This window comes from Lithobates pipiens, unplaced genomic scaffold (assembly GCF_037356315.1).
Source record: "Lithobates pipiens isolate NorthernLeopardFrog02 unplaced genomic scaffold, aLitPip1_a1.2 Scaffold_23, whole genome shotgun sequence".
In the NCBI taxonomy this organism is placed as follows: Eukaryota; Metazoa; Chordata; class Amphibia; order Anura; family Ranidae; genus Lithobates; species Lithobates pipiens.
The window spans coordinates 195,051,653-195,057,652 of record NW_027507785.1 but is presented as its reverse complement, the minus strand read 5'-3'; positions in this window follow the sequence as shown (position 1 = coordinate 195,057,652).

Genomic DNA, 6,000 nt, shown 5'->3' with positions numbered 1-6,000 from the left:
TGTACCCAAGTTGATAGATCAACCAACTTTGTACATTCAGGCTGAAATCTCAACCAGTTCTTGCTGAACAAGCCGAGATTTAAATGTCTATGGCCAGCCTTATTGCTCTTATTGGTAGCTAGGGTGGTCAAGTGTTTGTTAATAGTTTGGGAGACATCTTCTACAAGGAGACTAGGGTGTCATTCTATCCAGATTTTTCACCGGACTTACAGAAACAGAGAGCGGAGTTTATTCCTGTTAAACGCACCCTGAAATCGCATAAGATAATGTATGCCCTATTGTATCCAGCCCGACTCCGAGTGTCTGCTTTGGGCTCAACAATTTTCTTCAACTCCCCGCAGGAGGCCGTGAACTGGCTGGAGGAACACAAAGAGGCCCTTTAATGATACTTAGAGTCGGCCTGTATTAGCTTTTTCCTTTTTTTTTTTTTTTGGTTGTTGGGGGGGGGGGGGAGGTTGTTTTTTCTGGAGAGGCGGGAAGAGGGGAGTGTGGGGGTTGGGGGGGGGGGGCTGCAAGGGGGAATGTAAATTTTTGTATGTGTATCTTTGAAAATAATTTTGTTTATGTACCCATCTCGCTGAAGGATTGGGGAGCCTTAATGCTACAGCTGGTTGCTTTGGTGAGATGGGCAAAACGATATGATAAATTGATTAGGAATGGGGTAAAATAATACTATGGAGTATAGAGCACTGCGATATCACAAGGTAAATTAACAGCCTATATAATTTCATATTAGAAGCAGTAAACGAGGTGTCATGGAAGAGTTGGGAGGGGGGGGCTGAGGGAGGTGGAGGAGAAAAAAGGAAGAGGATACATTCCCCCCCCCTTTTTTTTTTTTTTGCACTACGAGTAATCGAGCACTATACGATGAGTTTTATTGTGTATAAAGATACGGTTATAGGCACGGTGGGAAGGTGGGGGTGTGGGGGTTGGAGGGGGGTCTGTATGAGAGAATATAATTTTATGTAGGTATGCTATTGGAAATAATTTTATTTGTGAACCCATCTTGGTAAAGGGACGGGGGGTTAAATTGTCGCTGCCCGCTGCTTGGGCAAGGTGGGAAAAATGAAATGATTAAAGTTGGGGTATAGTACTATGGATATAGAACACTGCGATGCCATATGGCGAAAAAATAGCACACACAATTCTACACTAGAAGGGGTAATGAGACTTTATAGTTGAGTTGGGAGTGTGGGATTTGGGGGGGGCGGGTTGGGGGGGGATCTATATATAAGCTTCTTTTCTCTTTCTCTTTTCTTCTTTTTTTTAATTTTTTTTTATTATTTATTTATTTCCGGTAGGGCATGATGGGTGCTACGGAGGGATTATGATCCCACCCTATAAGAATTTTGATGGGGAGTGATAAGATCACGTGGGGGGATGGTGAGCTCGGACACTTTTGAATGGGGTATGATTATACCGGCTACAATTGAGACCCCTAAGGGTGGCTCGGATGGGCAGGGTTGGGTGGGGGGTGGGAGGGAGGGGAGTCTTCGAACACACGCTGTGAGTAACGGGGCGGCGATGAGGGGCAGGTTGAGAAGGGGAGTGGCGACGGGGAGAGGAAGCGGTTCCCTCTCCCCTTACCCCCTCCCCTTCATGGGCATATTAACCACTGGAGTCGATGAGTGGGAGGAATATCATTGGAGTCGATGGGTAGGTGGAATATAACCTCGTGGAACGTGAGGGGCTTGGGAGACCCTAAGAAACGGAGGTCTGTGATGTTGGAGCTGGAAGGAAGAGGACCTGGTTTGCTCTTTCTGCAGGAAACCCATCTGACACCAACTACGGCCCCTCTGCTCCATGATCGGAAATTCCAGGCATACTACCACTCCTTTTATTCATCGTACTCTCGTGGCGTGAGCATGTTGGTATGGAAGGGCACGGATTTTTTATGTAAAGAGTCCCAGATAGATGGGGAGGGGAGATTTGTTTTCTTGCACTGCCAGGTGGCTGGGCAAGAATGTATTCTAGCAAATATCTATATACCCCCTCCTTTCAAATTAGAGGTTATGGATACATTTCTCATGTTCAGCCTGGGCAAAATGGGTGTCCCATGGATAATTGCTGGGGATTTCAATGAAACTATAGATAAACGCCTAGATAGATTCCCTTGTCCAACTGGGAATAGAACAGGTCGATTACACGAACTTCTTATGGAAGTTGGTTTAAGAGACATCTGGTGTATGCGACACCCCCAGGATAGGCAGTATTCCTGTTTCTCTAGTACCCATCAGACGCTATCAAGAATAGATATGGGCTTGGGGAACAATGAGGCAGTGGGAGTGGTGGTAGACATAGAATATGGGGTACGGGGGATCTCAGACCATTCCCCTTTGGCTATAACTTTGAACACGGGAGAGTGCGCCCCACTGGGAGAGTGGAGAATAAACCCCACTTGGCTGGAACTAATTGATAGATCCAACCTTTTAGGAGATCAAATAGGGGAATTTCTCCAGACTAACAGGGGGACAGCGGCATCTGGAGTGGTTTGGGATTCCCTAAAAGCCTTTCTTAGAGGAACACTCATACAGAATATTGCAATTACAAAACGGGAATCCCGAGACCAAGAGGGGAAAATTCGAAATGATGTTATTCAGGCTGAGAGAGAGTTTGTGGAGGATTCATCGCCGGGGAAACAACAGACTTGGGAGGATAACCAACAGATATATAAAATGGCACTTCTAAAAAGGGTAGAAAATCAACGTATTTTCCAACGCCAATATTATTTTGGCGAAGGGGAGAAGGTGGGTCGAGTTCTTTCTTTATTGACTCGTACCAATAGCCCCCCCACAGGAATACAGGCAATTAAAACACAGAAGGGTGACCTTGTCTCTAGGCCCTCCGAGGTTATGAAGGTGCTGGGTGATTATTACAGAACCTTATATAAATCAACCACACAGGGTCGGGAGGCTCTGGACACTAACTTTTTGCAGCAAACAGATATTCCCGTGCTTTCAGACCAGGATAAATTGAATCTAGATCCACCACTTACTTTGTAAGAACTAAAAGGTGCAATGAATAGTATGCCCAATTGTAAATCTCCTGGTCCTGATGGCCTTCCAGTGGAAATTTATAAGCGATACAGCGAACAGCTGATCCCGGCACTACTGGAAACGTTAAACTATGCACTAGAGGCGGGGGAACTCCCCGCTTCAATGCGTGAGGCTAATATCACCTTAATTCTTAAAGAGGGGAAGGACCAACATGAGGTCTCGTCATATCGGCCGATATCTCTGCTATGCTCAGATATAAAAATTCTAGCCAAGGCCCTAGCAATTCAGTTAAATAGTTGTATATATAAATTAATACATCCAGACCAGTCTGGGTTTGTCCCAGGCAGAACAACTAATACTAATATTAGAAGGGTTTTTCTAAACTTACAAATACCTAGAGATAGCGATAACCCAGGTGCCATACTAGCGTTGGATGCCACCAAGGCTTTCGACAGCCTGGAGTGGGACTACCTCTGGGGCGTATTAGAACGTTTCGGCTTTGGCCCCCAATTTATCCAGTGGGTAAAACTACTATACAGGGGACCCAGGGCCAAGATTAAAATGGGGACCCTATTTTCTGAAGTGTTCTACCTAGAAAGGGGTACGAGACAGGGATGCCCGCTGTCTCCCCTCCTGTTCGTGCTAGCTATGGAACCCCTGGCTGTGATGGCGAGATCATGCTCGGACATCCGGGGATTCCGGCGCAGACTAGAGGAGGAGAAGCTGGCTTTGTTTGCAGATGACGTCTTGTTTTTCCTTGACGATGTGCGCTTCACTCTGAATAAGGTAGTACGGCTGATGGATGAATTTGGGCAGCAATCAGGCTTGGTCATCAATTGGAGTAAATCAGCCCTTATGCCACTATCGGAGTTTGAAGACCAAACATCGCCTATAGTTGAGGGACTAGAAGTGGTACCCAAGCTGAAATACTTGGGTGTCTGGATTCCCAGAGAGATAGACCGGTATGTTGAGGAGAATCTGGTACCATTATTGGCAAAGCTGAAACAGAAGGTTAATAGCTGGTGTCGCCTTCCCCTGTCGGTGGCGGGGCGTTGCAATTTAGTAAAAATTATTTGGCAGCCACAGATCCTATATATCCTCCACAATTCCCCAGTCTGGATTAACCAGGAATGGTTTAACAGACTGGAGGGATTAATTCGAGAATTAATATGGAAAAAGAGACAGCCTCGGATTCGGCTGCGGACGCTGCAGCTCCCTGTGGAAAAGGGAGGAGTAGCGTTGCCACATTTAAGAACATACTTTCTATCAGCCCAGCTCCAGCATTTGACTGGGGCTGGACTGGAAGAGGGTGGCTGCCCAAATCACAAATTGATGATTAATAATGCATATCATAGAACTCTAGTTGAAGTCCTGGAGGCTAACTCATTTGCTTGTAAATGCCCCACCAATGCCTTGGCGAGGAAAGTATGGCAGATAGCTAAGCAACTCTTGGCCTAAGGGGGGGTAACTGAGTATACCCCCCTATGGAACAACGGAGAACTGGCCGAATTAAACTGTATAGCCCGGTCCCTGGAGTGGGAGAGGAGGGGGATTAGAAGACTGGTGCATCTCTATCAGGGGAACACTATGAAATCTTTCGAAGACCTTCGCCAGGAATTCGGCATCTCCAATAAAACATTTTATATATTTGCAAGTGAGGCATGGGATACATTCACAGTATGGCACACTTATTATTGAGAGGACAAAGAACCCCCTGTTACAGAGATTCCTTGAGCAAGGACAAACAAAGGGCCAGATCGCTAGCCTATATACAAAACTCAGGGATAAAGTTTTGAATGGAGAAGGACCGGATAAGAGCAGGAGGGGATGGGAGGAAGACCTGGGACCAATTGAGCAGGAACAATGGGACGAGATCCTAGCACAGGGGAACTTGGTGTCTATCTCCCCATCGCAGCGTATGTCCCACAAGCTCTTCCTATATAGGGCATACTATACCCCCAAAAAAATGCGGAGGATAAATAGAAAGTCTAACGGGGAGTGCCCTAGATGTAGAGCACCAGGAGATCTGCTCCATATGGTATGGAAGTGCCCAAAACTATATTGGTACTGGATAGAAATTGTGCACAGAATTAATAGAATTTTTAACATCACCTTAGAACCTGAAGCTAGGACTTGTCTATTAGGGATTATGGAAAGGGGTGGAATTTCTGCTGTAACAAAAACATCTATTTTAAGATGCCTGTACCAGGCCAGACGCTTAATTGCGATGAATTGGCAGGCAAAGAATCCTCCAGCACTGCAAGCATGGATAAATGCCATCAATTCTATAATTTGGTGCGAACGGGCAATGTATATTAGACAAAATAACCTTAAAAAATTCAAGCTGCTATGGAATCCATGGTTGAGGGACATCGGCTTCCCCCTAGATGAGATAGTGGAGGATGGGATCTAGAGCGCACCTATTGGTCTCAGGTCGGGGGCGGTCTGGGAGCCTATTGGAAGCTCCTTATTTCTGTCCCTGAATGGATTCGCCACTCCGTTATTGGCTAGCCAAATAAGCTTGTTTGGATTTAGCAGCGTGTGTTCGAAGAACAGGGGTATGGGGGGGGGGAGGGGATAGCCTTACAGGGGCGTTAGCGATAATTAGAGGGACAGATATGACTACGTCATTGGCGTTAAGTAGTATCTTTGGAAGAAAAACTCGTTTTTTTTTGGCTGATATGTATACCCCCTCTATGTATGGAAAACCATGTTTTACTTATGTATGTATAAGTTAAATCTCTTTTTCAATAAAAAACAATTAAATAAAAAAAAAAAAGTGTTTGTTAATAGTATTGTTAATTTCATAAGGTCATGTTATAATATTTCCATCTCGTATTATATACAATATCTCACAAAAGTGGGTACACCCCTCACATTTGTGTAAATATTTTATTATATCCTTTCATGGGACCACACTGAAGAAATTACACTTTGCTACAATGTAAAGTAGTGAGTGTACAACTTGCATAACTGTGTAAATTTGCTGTCCCCTCAAAATAAC